Here is a 14,272-nt window from a genome sequence, read left to right as displayed (position 1 = left end):
TGTTGAACATCTTTTCATGAGCCTGTTGGCCATCTGTATATCTTCTTTCAAAAAATGTCTGTTCATACCCTCCATCCATTTTTTGGTCTGCATGTTTATTTTGTTGTTGTTGACTTGTATGAGTTCTTTATATATTTTGGAAATGAACCCCTTATCGGATACATGATTTGCAAATAATTTCTCCCAGTTTGTGGATTATCTTTTTGTCTTGTTGATGGTTTTCTTTGCTTTGAAGAAGATTTTTGGTTTGATATAGTCCCATTTGTTTATTTTATATATTTGTTTTCTTTGACTCAGAAGACATTGTGTTCAAAAACACACTGCTGAGATTGAAGTCAAAAAAGCATACTGCCTGTGTTTTCTTCTAGGATTTTATGGTTTCGGGTCTTGGATTCAAGTCTTAAATCCAGTAGAAGTTAATTTTTGTGTATGGTGTGAGACAATGGCCTACTTTCATTCTTTGGCATGTAGCTGCCCTGTTTGCCCAACAACACTTATTGAAGAGCATTTCTTTCTCTACTGAATACCCTTGAACCTTTGTCAAGGATTTGCTGTCCATGGACGCGTAGTTTTATTTCTGGGCTCTCGATACTGTTCCATTGATCTGTGTGTTCATTTTCCTGCCAGTACCAAAGTGGTTAGATTACTTCATCTGATAGTATATTTAAATTTCAGGGAATGTGATGCCTCCAGCTTTGTATTTTTTCCTCATAATTGCTTTGGCTTTTCAGGGGGGTCTTTTGCTGTCCTATATAAATTCTATGATTCTTTGTTCTATTTCTGTGAAAAATCTCATTTGGATTCTTTCATTTATTTATTTTTTTTTTTTTGAGGAAGATTAGCCCTGAGCTAACTGCTGCCAATCCTTCTCTTTTTGTTGAGGAAGCCGATCCCTGAGCTACCATCTGTGCCCGTCTTCCTCTACTTTATATGTGGGACGCCCACCACAACATGGCTTGGCAAGCGCTGCCATGTCCTCACCCGGGATCCGAAGCGGTGAACCTTGCGCAGCCAAAGCGGAATGTGCGCACATAATCCCTGAGCCCCCTGGCCGGCCCCATCATTTGGATTCTGGTTGGGATTGCAATACATCTGTAGGTTGCTTTAGGTAATATAGACATTTTCACTACGTTTATTCTCCCAATGCGTGAGCACAGAGTATCTTTCCCGTTGCTTTATGTCTTCTTCAGTTTCTTTCAATGATGTCTTACAGTTTTCAGTGTATATGTCTTTCACCTCCTTGGTTACAGATAATGTCATTGACACAAAGAGAAATTCAGAAGCATGCCCACGATGCATGTCTCATATTTGGAAGCTGCAGGTTTTCAATTCAGATCTCCCAAAATGAAAAACAAGTTCTCTTTAAATGTCCTTCCTTAATGGGTCAGTGTTGAGAATGGGGCAAAGGGGAGGAGCAGGAGTCAGGGAAAGAACAGGAAGAGAACATTCCTGGAGCGTGTGGGCCTGGAATAGGCTGAGTTAGTGTTGACAAAGATCAGAGCAGCTGGTCTGGGCCACACACTGTGGTGAGTTCATACAGTGATTTCTTTAATCTTCCCACAATCCATTGCGTAGACGATCCTGAGTTCCTTTACACAGGTGAGCACACAACGATTCAGTCTTTATTGGAGCTGGGAAGTGAACTATGGTCACCCACATGATGGGGTCTATGGGGCCAGTGTCTCTGCTGCCCTGGTCATGGCCATGTCCTGAGAGTCTCTGGCCCAGGACTGAGGAATGTCTGTGAGGCTCTGTCTGTGCAGACCTGAGAGCCCACCCAGTGTTGGCAGAGGTGCAGGAAACCCCCAGGCTTCTACTGTGAGCAGAGCAGAGCAATGGGGAGGATTTTGTCTCACTCCACATGAGTGGGAAGCACTGTGACAGCCTTTGTGTTGCCATGATGTGTCCTAGTGAGCCTAAACTGGAGTGCAGAGATGAGCAAAACCCTAGCATTGGCTGATGCATCATTGGATCCAGGAAATTTCCTGGGGACCCCCCGAGCCCTGGTGCTCATCTGAATGTAAGTGGAATGTACAAAAACACCTGGGAGGACTCCTTGGCTTCTGCCGGTACCAACACATCCAGAAGGTACCAAGAGTGAAGCCCTTGCTCATGGTGCAGGTGAGTCTCACAGAGGTTTAGAGGGAATGGAGAGGGAGGACACGGGCTGGGAGAGGGAACCTGCAGACACCTGTGGGTGCTGGGGAAGAGACCAGTGTTGAGCTGCTTCAGATTCCGAGTGAGAGAGGCTGACACAGACTGTGGGCTGCTTTGAGTCTCTGAGGCCTGTCCCCACCTGTGAAGAGAGAGAGACACCCAAGGAAGACAGGAGTCAAGGCCATGGTGCACACAGCCCCCTGGTCCCTACAGTGGGGCTGGGCTGCCCCAGGCCTCCTTTTCTTCTCCACCCTGTTCCACAGGAGGGGCTGTCCATGCAAATGGGTTTCCAGCCAGTGCCTGCCCAGCCCCTGCCTGAGCCCTGGTGCTGGAGTTCAGCTAACACCACACACGAGGAGAATGGAGATTGGCTTCACCTCTTGGGAGAGCCCTGGGAGGAAGCACCTGCTGTGACAAAGGTCTCTGCTCAGGGGACTCTGCCAGGACTGAGAGGACCCAGCTGCTGAGTCCCCATCAGGGAGCACAGGGCCCAGCTCTCAGGCTCAGACTCCTTTGAGTGAATGGTCCTCACAGATAACCTGAGTAGGGACCACAGGGCTGTCCTGCAGTGTCCCCTCCTGGTCACAGGAAACACCCCTCACCATGGCCCAAAGCCCTGAGAGCCCAGCTGTTTTTTGGATGTGTGAATAGAGATCGCTGCCTCTATTCACACATCCATCGTCTGCTCATTTGGTGATGGCATTCACATACAGTGGAGGTGATGACTCTTCTATCTCACTCATTAGGGAGTGCAAAATGGAAGGTGAAATAGTGGACAGAAATGGGAAGATAAGGTGTTTCCACTCCCAGAGAAGATGTTGCAAACAGCATATCCCTTCATTTTTATGTGATTTAGAGAGCACATACATTTTCAGTGTTCCATCACTTGTCCATTAAAGCAATGAATTACAAATAAACTCACATAACCTCATTTGCGTCTTAAACTCCAATTTTTAGGTAGTCTATTTGCTGTGCTAATGAGAAATCAAAGAAGCACAATGAATCCTAATATTTGAGCTGTGCAGCTCCCATCACGCCATCTTGTATTAGAATAAAGTCCAACCCGGCAGAGAAAGTCTTAGACCCTCATTTGTTGGCTTCCTTCATCCATCTCTCCCTGTTCAGAACCGTCTCATCTATGGACACAGAGCTTACCAACCCATCATTCTTTCTTCATACTTTTTCCCACTAAGGTCCTTTGTAGGTTTTGCGGTTACAAAGTTGAATATTCGAATGTCATTGGTCTTATGCTGGATCAGGAGCTCTATATTTAGCATCTTGTTGACAAATGTCTATCTTACATGTTCTTACGTGAAATGTTATTAGACATCCATCCAGCTCACAAACACTCTGCAGTTTATTTGCTCCTGGAGCTTGTCTCCTGTGCTCACAGTTTGTTCCCTCATCCACCTGCTCCCCGTGGTTTCTTTACTCAGTCCCTGCAGGCCCATTGCATCCTTCTCCTCTTCCTTTGCATAAATCTATGGAATGCAGTCCATATCCCCAGGGTAAAGTGCATGTATCTCTTCTGTTCTATAGACAATAAGATCACCGTTATTACTTAACATTTCCTCTTAATTCGACTCAGAACTCCAGAGTCAAAATATGCAGAAAGCAGAAATCATTATCTTTGCCTCAGATCTGCTTTCACCAAGGTGTGCAATTCAGGAGAATTCAAATATTCTTCCAACAAATATGTGCTGACTTTGCCCATTGTGCCACAGTTTCTGGGCTCTGTAGATATTACGGTGACATAACAGGGGGAAATTCCTATTAACATGGAGACTAGATCCCAGCAGGAGAAACACGCAGTGCACAGACTCACAGAATTCCTCTGGGCTTCTGGAGCCTGCTCCTGCTGGCTGAGAGCTCCTCACCTCCCTCAGGACATGGACACTGAGATTCTCTGTGCTGGGTCCACAGCCCCCCCTCTACTGCAGACGGCTCTGTGCCATTCCAGGAGCCTCGTGCAGGAGCATAGCCCTGCTCCCCCGGCCTTGCAGAGTCTCTCAGTGTGGCCACGTCCCACAGTTTGCCCACTGTATTCCATGCTTTACTCTGTAATTAGAGTGATATTGGAAACACATTTTTCTGATAAAGGCACCTCCCTGCTTAAAACTTTCCCACAGTTTCTCTCCCCATGAAGATTATGTAAAGCTGTTGAGTGTCACATTCAAAGTCTCTGTGTGTGTGTGGCCATCATTTTTCCCCCTTTCTGCCTCACCTCTCCCCTGGAGCCTGTACAAAAGCACAAGTGGGGCTCCTTTGATAAGAGGATACTTAACCCTCAACCCCAGTGCCTCATTGTCTTTGAGCTCTGCTGGTCCTCCTGTCCCACTGCTGTCCCCTTCCTTCAGGACCAGGCTCACACATCACCTGCTGGAGATACTAACAGGAGCAATTATGTGTTTCTGTAATAATAATTTACAAGGAAATCTGCAAACATAAATCGAACCCCCAGTGTGCATACTCTCTTAAATAAAATTTAAGGATAGAAATACAGAACAAAGGACATAATTATGATACTTATCATCATTTTTTTTTCATTAGTTAACCCTGTTTACATTCTCCAGAGAAGTGGATGTATGTCGTGTTATTACTTTTTATTTAAATGTTTCCTATTTCCAATTTGGTTTGTGAAGCATTGTCCTTGGATTTCTTGTTTGTTAAGGTGAGCCTGTATTTTGATGAATTTCCCTCTTCCTGCCACTTTTGTGGCATCCCATATGAGTTGGTATGGTATGTTTTCATTCTTGTTCATCTCCAGGTACTTTTTGACTTCTCGTTTGATTTCTTCAATATTCTGTTGGTTGTTCAGTAGCATGTTGTTTATTCTCTCCGTCTTTGTTCCTTTCTCAGCTTTTTTCTTGTAGTTGATTTGTAGTTTCACAGCATTCTCGTCAGAAAAGATGCTTGCTATTATTTCAATCTTCTAAAATTTATTAAGGCTTGCCTTATTTCCAAACATATGGTCTACCCTTGAGAACGTTCCAATCACACTTGAGTATTCTTGAGTCAGACATCCAGATCCGTCGTAAGAAGAGATTTTGTAGCATTTGAATTCAAGAACATCTTTTCTATCAGAATCTGTAAACATGTGACACATGACAGAGCCTGGAGGACTGTTCCTCATGAGCATTTCATTTGAAAACTGTGACAGACAAGGGCTTCCCTGCGTGTGGGGCAGCTCGCAATCTAGAACGTCCTCTGCAGGACCAAGGGCGCTGCTCTCGGCAATTCTAAGACATCCCTTCTTTGACACATGATGTCTGTTTTATCTCCGTTTTGAATGGAGAAATTCTAATATAAAATGACTTAGAATGATTATTTTAGTTGATTTATTTATTTTCCTGTCTTCCATCAGGTAATGGGACTTCCATTGATTCCAGTTTCCTGAGAGATTGTTTCAAAATCACAAACAAGGTTCGACTTTTTATCAATTTTTTTCTGTTGAAATGGTCACTGGTTTTTCGTTAATGGATCACAAGCCTGTGGTATGGAAAAAGTGAACACTGACCACTGCCTCCTCCCATATGTAAAACTCAATTTGATTTGAATCATAGTCATAAATATAAAAGCTAAAATCATAAAAGTTCTAAGAAAAAATATAGTCACATCTTCACGTCTTTGGAATAGACAAAGACATCTTAGATTGAACACAAAAATTACTAACCATAAGAGAACAAAATAATAAATAAGTTACCTAAAATTTTAGAATATTTCTTGACAGGCGAGTGACCTCAGCAAGATGATGGAATAGGAGGTCCTCCACTCGTGTCCCCACTCAGCAACCATGATTTGGCAGCCATCCATTGACAAAAGTGCCTTTTTGGGAGCTTCTGGATTCAGGTAGGAGACTGTTAAATCCTGACGGAACCCAAGGCTGAGGAGTGGTGTCTGAGAGGGCAGGCCCGTGGTCAGGGGGTCCTGGCAACAGGCCCAGAACAACACCATCCCCCTGGGGACATGGAAAATCACTTTATTGCCTTCTTCCTGCCACCTGCACCACTTGGCCAGAGACCCAGCAGAAGTCACTCCTGCCCATGCCTCAGTTAGCAGCCCTGACAACCGTGTCCCTGGCTGTGAACCCTGAAGCAGCCCATGGTCCAGTTCCAGCCCCTCTTAGCCACAGTACAGGAGCAATCCTGCCCATCCAGGCAGCAGACAAGACACATGCCCATCAGTGCCCCTGGAGGCAGGCCTGCTGTCCTCAGTCTGATTGAGAATCTGGAGGCTGCTCTGTGCCCTGGCCCCAGCCCTGTGCAGACTGGTCTGTGGGCACACCTGCCTGCCCAGGAAATGTGCTGGGAACATGCCCATCGAAGTCCCAAGAAGCAGGCCTTGGGACAGGCACCAGTTCTGGACGCTGAAGCAAACTTCTGTCTCAGTACACCCCTTATCAGATCTGGCCCAGGGCCAACCCTGCCCAACAAGGAAACTGCCCAGTGCCCAGGAGGAAGCCACACCCGTCCATCCACTATTTTCTCTTTATTCTAGTGTAAAGCATTGCCCAACTCCTCCTAATCACTGTGCTGAGGGGTTGTCTTCCTTTAGTTGCGTCCATCACTCTTTGGTTTCTACGAGAGTTTTCTTGATTTCTCCTAATAGACTCTGCCAGCCTGGGACATGACCCCATCCTAACACCTGCTTCCCAACACAGCCTTCCAGTCCCCACACAGGATGACTGGTATCAAGATGTGTGGACCATGTGCCTTGGCCTTGCCTGGTGGGAGAGCAGACCCCCTGCTCTGAGGCCTGATATCCCATCTGGAGCCAAGTCTTGGTGTCTTCAACCTGTCCTGTCTTGTTGGCTGATTTTCTTCCTCAAGTAAATGAGAAGGGAAGCCAAGTAGGCATTATCAATCCTTTTTGCATAAAGTAACCCTCTAGAAGCATTTAAACATGAACATGTTACAGAATCCCACTAGTGAGGTTCAGATTAATTAATCTGGTAGAAAGTGTCATTTTCTGGCTTTTAATAACTGGAAAGTTTCTAATATGATGGCAGCATTGAGAACTAAGGGACTAAGTTCATCCTTCATGTACTTTCCCTTTAAAAACGTGCTGAAATTGAACAGGCACAGGTGAAGTTTTCATCAAATGTAAGACAAGAGTAAACTAGAGATGTGCATTACTAGAATTCCTAAAGAGTAGTCCCATTTGTCAGAGCTGATCATATCTCTTGAAAATGTGAGCGTCAAATAATCCAGCCTCAATTAGATGGTGCCATCACATTGTCTCAATTGATTGACTCACCCACAACCCACACTGCTCCCAACAGCCCAGCCTCAGTCCCTCTTTTTCCCAACCCCATACTTCAATACCTCCTTCCTCTAAGCCATTGGTCATCTGAATTTTCTTCTCTATCCCACCTGCTCCACCCATTAACCAGACCCATAGTTTAACATTTGTATGGTCCAAAGTTCCTACCTAGTCCCTACCTACATCCAAACCTTCTCCTCCTTCAGTTTCTATGCAGCACTTGGGCCTCATAAACAAATCAGATTCTGTTGATCCCCTGACAACCCCTCTAATGTTCCCATCTCCACCCCACCAAGCTCACCCCTCCTCACTCTCCCAGGACATCTATGCTGTACAGCGTCTTTTGCTCCTTTGTACTCTCTCTTCTCCCAGACAGTGTCACCACCCGGAGCATGGAGACCCTTCCTGTCTTGTCCACCTACTATCCTGAGCCCCTACACCCAAGTCTGACCCACAGTTGGTGTTCAGTAAATGGTGTGGATGCACATAATCTGGAGAGTCAACTAGCCTGAGTCAAACACAGCTGGACTTTGTTTCCCTGTTTCTGCCCTGACTCTTTGATATGGGCTGAACTGTGTCCCTCAAAACCCTATGCTGAGACCCTAACCCTGTTGTGACTGTCTTTGGAGATAAGGCATTGAAGGAGGTAATTAAGGTAATTAGGTCATAAGGGTGGTGCCCTAACAAGTGGGGCTGGTGTGTTTATAAGAAGAGGAAGAAAACCAGGGGTGAGTGCACAGAGAAAAGGCCCTGTGAGGACACAGCAAGGACCCAGCCTTCTGCAAGCCAAGGAGAAACAAACCTGCCAGCACCTTGATCTTGGACTTCTAGCCTGCAGAACTGTGAGGAAACACATGTTTGTTGGTTAATCTGCCCCATCTGTGGTATTATGTTATGGCAGCCCTGGCAGACTCACACACCCCTGGTGGACTCTGTCCCCAGGGCAGCCTGCCCCAGCATCCAGGAATGTCTGCTCGATTAGAGAAAAACAGACAACGGATCGAAACCAAGGGCAAGTTGTGGGGGCAGACGTTGAGAGCATGAGCACACATGTTCAAGAGAAAGTTCCTTGAACTATCAGAGCTGCTTTTGGCCACACAAACAAAGGAAGCAGCTGACGTGGCCGAGGAGTGGGGGCTCCACAGGGAAGCCCCATCGCTGAGGGGACAGCAGGTTTTTGTCTCACTTCCCCACGGGCCTACAGCACTGTGCCACTACTGAGGCTGCTGTCATAGGAACCACAGTAATAATCGGCCTCGTCCTCAGCCTGGACCCCAGAGATGGTCAGGGTGGCTGTGTTGCCAGACGTGGAGCCAGAGAATCGATCTGGGACCCCTGAGGCTCGTTTGTTACTACTATAGATGAGGGCTTTGGGGGCTGTTCCTGGGATCTGTTGCAACCAGCCCACATAACTACCACTACTATACCCGATGTTGGAGCTGCTTCCAGAGCAGGAGATGGTGACTGTCTGGCCCAGGGTCCCAGACACTGAGGCGGGCTGAGTCACAGACTGGGCCCAGGATCCTGGAAGTGAGAGAGACACAGAGATGGTGATTCCAGGGACTAGAGGCAAGGGGAGAAAGCAGGGTCCCAAACATCTTCCCAAGGCCCCTTCCCTTGTCCCCATATGTAGTCACCTGTGCAGAGAGCGATGAGGGTGAGGAGGAGAGGGGACCAGGCCATGGTGGAGATCTTCACCGAGTCCTGCCTTCTGTGGCCCCACAGCTGAAGCAGAGCTTCCCCTGATCTCTCCCACCCCTTCTTCATACTCTGAGAGAGGGAGGGGCCACACATGCAAATCACAGCCCCCGCTTTCTGATCTCTCACTTGACCTTTGCTCAGGTGCCACTTCCTAAGGGTGGCCCTGGGGTGGGGTGTTCACAGCTGTGAGCCCTGAGCAGAGGGCACCAGGCAGTGCCAGGTGGCTGGTCCCAGCTGTGAACCCTCACAGAAAGCTGAGGACTGAGCACTGAGCGCCCCCTGGTGTCCAGGCCCAGACTGACTGTTGTGTTTCAGGGTGACTGAAGCCCAGCAGACAGTTCCCCCATCCCCACTGCTCTGTCCACTGTCCCCCTGCATTAGGGCCAGTCCAGGTGGGCCCTGTGTAGCCTACACATCCCCTCAGGGAAGTCTCTACTCAGACTCTTCAGGAGTGAGTCTGTCCACAACTCCTTTAGCTGTTCAGTGGTCAGGACTGAGGGGGTGTCTCCTCTTAGATCAGGATCAAGTGCAGAGCAATGACCGGCCCCATGGAGGCAGGTCCCCTTCTGTGCAGGACACAGATTCTTTCCTTGTATGTGATCCCTCCCTGTTAGAGATTTAGCAGTGTGTCTCCAACAATCAAAGACTTTGCTCCAAAGGTCCTATTCCTGGTGGAATGTAAGTACTTTGGTTTTTGCTATGCTCTTTGACCAATCATTACCGTTTACTGGTCTCCTCACTAATGTATGAGGTGAATAAAATATTTTACATGGCTCCTTCTCTACTTGCATGAGAGTCAGGTGTGCACTTTTTTGAGTCAGGCTCACTCTGTTCCCAGCTTCAGGACACAGAAGAGGAAGATAACTGGGACAGAGCACCTGAGATCTGGGCCCCGTGAGATGGAGAATCTCAAGAATGAGCCCTCAGTAACCTGAGGAATCACTTCCTTGGGGAACAGGACAGAAGGTATCTGGACTGGAGTGTGTGTCTAGACATCCATGAGCTGGTCCTCTGGGACTGGTCTTCACCTGAGAGAGGAGGCAGTTGCAGGAGAGGAGCCAGGGAATGGCAGGCAGTGGCCACTAGTGTGGGTTCTTGAGATGAAATCGCCCTTCTCACCCCCTCTGGGAAGAGGATGTCCTCATGAGGGAGTTTTGCTCCTTTCTATCTCTCTGGAGACTATTGTGTGAAATTCAATTTCACACCGGGGCCTCACTGATTGCAGTGGGTGTCATTTCTCCTGAGAATGACCCTTTGCAGAACATTAGAAAGATCAGGGCACCAGAAGCAGAGTGTTATGAGACAGGTGCCCCTGGCCTGTGTCCCCTGCCCAGCTCCCAGTGTCCACAGTAGAAGACCCAACATGTACGAATGACCAGGGTGGAGAGCAGAGTGATGCACATGCTGGGACCATGTAGGGAAAACTTCTGTCCTTTCCTCTCCTCTCAGACCCCAAATCTCCCAGTCCTGTGGTGAGCATGTGATTTTCCCCAGCTCCAGCCCCAGCCCCAGGGACAGGCCTTTCATTTTCCAAACGAATCACACAATCCCCTCCCTACTCACCATAATGGAGTCAGGGGAGATGGTGTGTGTGATCTAGTCCAGTCCTTGTGAAGTCTGAGATTCCTGTTCAATGGATGAGGGAGGGCGATCTCTCTCATTCAGGTGGGTTTATTGTATGGATGTGATGCCTGGGACCGCAGGGACATTTTTGACCCTTGTGCGAAATCTGTCTGGGGACATATGAGATCATGGAGATTGGACAACTCAAATACATCTCAGAGAAGGAGTGAAGTCCTTTGACATTACACAGTTGACAACTACAACGTTCCTGTGACCAGTGAACAAGGCAGGAGGGCTGTTGTCTATATTTCCATCACAAGGATGAGCTCAGCACCTCAACCCCACACCTGTGTCCATAGACCTTCATCCAGGAGTTACAGCTCACTCACATTCCAAGCTATTCCCAAGGACCAGCATCCAAACCACTTTCCTACATCCCCTCCCTCACCTCCAAAAAACGTGGGGAGTCTGACCAACCTTCTCCATCTCACCTGCTCAATCCCTCATCTGGGACTCTCGTCTGATCTTTGTACCAAATCCACAAACCCCACCAGGCTCCTGCTTTCACTCTCACCTCCTCCTCTCCTATCTTCTCTGAACAGCTGGACTTCATAAACTTAATCAGATTCCTTATCTTTCGGGTCAAATCCCTAAGGGCTCCTGTCCCCCATCCAAGCCCAGCCTATAATGGCTGTTCAGTGAATACTGCAGATGGACGGACCCCTGAATACTGGGCTATCCTGAGTCAGAGGCCCCTGGACTCTGTGTGTGTCCCAGGTTTTTTTCTCTTTCAACATGGACTCTGTCCCCAAGGCAGCCCATTCCTGAAATTCAGAAATATCTGATAAATGTGACAGAATCAGATAATGTTTTGCTGTCAAGGACAGACTCTGGAGCACAAATTGGGAGGATGGGGCTATATGTTATAGACCATGTTCTCTGTAGTGGGTAAGAGAATGTTCTTTTTGACCATACAAAGAAACAAGGTTACAGAAGAGCCGCACTTCAGTGAGGACACTGTTTGCCCAAGCATGAAAGAGCCAGTAGAGCATTCTCTGTGCCTGCCTTGCCCAGAACACTGCCCTCTCAGGACCTGTCCAATAGCACCTTTGCTGGTCTCAGATCGAGGGGCCACGAGCTCCTCTGGCTTCACTCAGCTCTCCTGGAGGGCATCCTGATTTTGCAGATGAATCTCTGTGATGTCACTACCCAGAATAGTTCTATGAGTAGGTCTCTCCATTGACATAGTGTCTGAGACATTAGTTGTCCCCAGATAACTAAGGACCTCCAGGCTGCTACATACAGGATGTGTTGCACAGTCCCTATGCTGCCCGATATTTCAGAATTAACTGACATTTAACTTTGCTTCTGCCAGTGCCTGGGGTGTCTATTAGTGTAGGACCTTCATAAAACAAATTCAAGACCTAAAATCTTACCATGAACCATGTTGGTTCATGAGGACCAAAATTCTATATGGGATACCCCAGCAGGCTGACTTACATTATTGTCACTGTTACTGTTGCTGTTGATGGAGGGACTCCGGGTAGCCCCCTCACCCCACTGCACAAGTACTGCTGGTTGATGTCTCTCTTGGCCACTAGAATACAGCACCATCAGGAAAATTGTGTCCTCCCTCCTGCTGACCTCTCTGGGCTCATTTTCCCTTTATTGCTATTCTGGAGATTTATTCTTTTGTCTTCTAAATCTAGGATATATTTATGGTTGTTTTTACTATTTTAGTCCAGTTTTATCATTATTTTCAGTCAGAAGATGGGTGAGTAAAACATTACTATGAACATCTGTCTTTTTTTGAGATTCATCCTACTTCCTTGACTTGGTGGCATCCACGATGTGTCACCAAACCCATACTGGGCCCTGATCAGCTTTATCTGGTAACTGCTCCATATTCTGACATTGAAGAAAGAACAGGGCTCTCTGGAAATTTTCCCGTAATATCAGGGTTCTCTGTGATAATAAGGGTTGGGTCATAGACTCTAGATCCCAAAGAAGTGAGGCGCCTTCAAATATCCTCTCGCCACCCAAAAAATAAACATAAAAATAAATATAGCTGCAAAACAATTAAGATTCACTAGATTAAACTGTGGAAAGTGAGGAGTTGGAGGGTCTGAGAGCCAGGTCCTTAACGGGAAGAGTCCTCTCCTGCACCTGGGATCCAGGAGTTCCTCGAGGAGGTGATCTGAGGAGAAGAAGAGAAACCCACTTTGTGAAGGTTTCAGAGCTCAGGGCATGATCAGCAAAGCCAGGGTCAGGCTCAAGGGACATGTAGGGGACTGAGCAGAGGAGGACCTGGGGCTCCTGGGATACACTGGCTGGACTTCTCTTCTCCACGTCATCCTAGCCAGCATGAGGCAGGGGGGTGTGATTGTAAGTTCTGGTGACAAAGTGATTTTCTTACATTGGAAAACCAGTAGTTAAATGGGTTGTTTTCATTGCATTCATAAATTTAGAATCACTCAAAAGCATCAGTCTCTCTGCTTTTAGTTGCACAAGTGACAGCAGAAGCCAAACCCTGGGCTGGTGTTGGCCACAGGCAGGGACAGAGGAGAGTTAGGTGAGACTGGGGAGTGGAGGGCAGATCCTTATCTCACTCCCCATGGACTGGGAGTGGCATGGAGGTTGCATGCAGCTGTTTGACAGTGACAATCAGTCTCATCGTCAGTCAAGCTGCTTAAGGAGCTTATGTTGGCAGACGTGGATAAGGAGATGGGTCTGGAACCCCTGAAGGCCCATCACTGCTGTTCTAGGTCACAAACATAGGGGCTCTGCCTGGAAGTCATTGGTTTTGGGGTTTCCATGACAAGCTACAATGTTTGTTATTACAGAAGATGGTTTGCGTCCTTCTAGAGAGCTTCATAGGATGGATGTACTTCATGCACATACTGGGGAGTTTCTGGTCTCTCATATTCCACTGACTCTCTCCTACACGTCGTCTAGCTGGAAAGGTCCACTGAGATATAAGAGGAGAGAAAAACTCACATCTGTACCTGTGGGCTCAGGAACACCCACTCACAGGAGTTCACATGAGGCCTGAGTGAGATCAGCTTTAGGAAAGTCACATCCACAGGACCTACTTCAGCCAACTTCCCTGGAGCAGGCTCAGCATTTTCCTCCCCTTCTCTCTGACATCACAACTGTAGGTCCAGGCACCAGCAAGTGTGCCAGGCCAGCTCTGTGCCTGGAATTCCTCCTGGGATGTGTCTCACAATAGCATCTCATGTTTTGGTGTCTTCTCCATGAACACAGTGAGCCTCAGCCTAATCTGAGTACAGGAGCCTGGGAGGGAGGGAAGGTCTCCGCTCTGACCCCTCAGAGAGCAGAGTCCCTGCTGTGGAGGACTGGGCACCTGCTGGATGGACGCTGGGTTCCCACGAAGAAAAAATCTGGAAGAGGCTGATTTGCCAGCTTTGAAGACAAAAACCCCAGCTAAAAATACTCTGATTTCATCACATATGGGTTGTGAGGTAAAGATTCAGGGTCATCATGAGATTTTTATTTTATTTGGTTTGGTTTTCTTTTTGTTGTTTGTTTACCTGAGTCTTCAGAAATATTGACTGGAAAATTGGGAGGA

At 47.4% G+C, this 14,272-nt stretch overlaps 4 long non-coding RNA genes across 5 annotated transcripts in view; 1 reads left to right on the top strand and 3 right to left on the bottom strand.

The window, feature by feature from the left end:
* The window catches only part of LOC139084664 (uncharacterized), a 64,823-nt gene that overhangs the window by 27,440 nt on the left and 23,111 nt on the right, over positions 1-14,272 (bottom strand). The gene's annotated exons all lie outside the window — the stretch shown is intronic.
* On the top strand, positions 5,174-10,862 carry LOC139084667 (uncharacterized). Of its 2 annotated transcripts, XR_011542221.1 has the most exons (3): positions 5,174-5,580; positions 5,888-8,457; positions 9,695-10,862. It is a non-coding gene; the product is annotated as an uncharacterized lncRNA (long non-coding RNA). The 2 variants fall into 2 exon arrangements; XR_011542220.1 differs by lacking the exon at positions 9,695-10,862 and having other exon boundaries at positions 5,888-8,769.
* LOC139084663 (uncharacterized) lies at positions 8,847-9,318 on the bottom strand. The gene is made up of 2 exons (XR_011542216.1): positions 9,057-9,318; positions 8,847-8,943 (listed from the first exon to the last, which is right to left on the bottom strand). It is a non-coding gene; the product is annotated as an uncharacterized lncRNA (long non-coding RNA).
* On the bottom strand, positions 12,749-13,788 carry LOC139084668 (uncharacterized). The gene is made up of 2 exons (XR_011542222.1): positions 13,681-13,788; positions 12,749-12,880 (listed from the first exon to the last, which is right to left on the bottom strand). It is a non-coding gene; the product is annotated as an uncharacterized lncRNA (long non-coding RNA).

This window comes from Equus przewalskii, chromosome 7, assembly GCF_037783145.1.
Source record: "Equus przewalskii isolate Varuska chromosome 7, EquPr2, whole genome shotgun sequence".
In the NCBI taxonomy this organism is placed as follows: Eukaryota; Metazoa; Chordata; class Mammalia; order Perissodactyla; family Equidae; genus Equus; species Equus przewalskii.
This window is presented reverse-complemented; position numbering and strand designations above follow the sequence as displayed.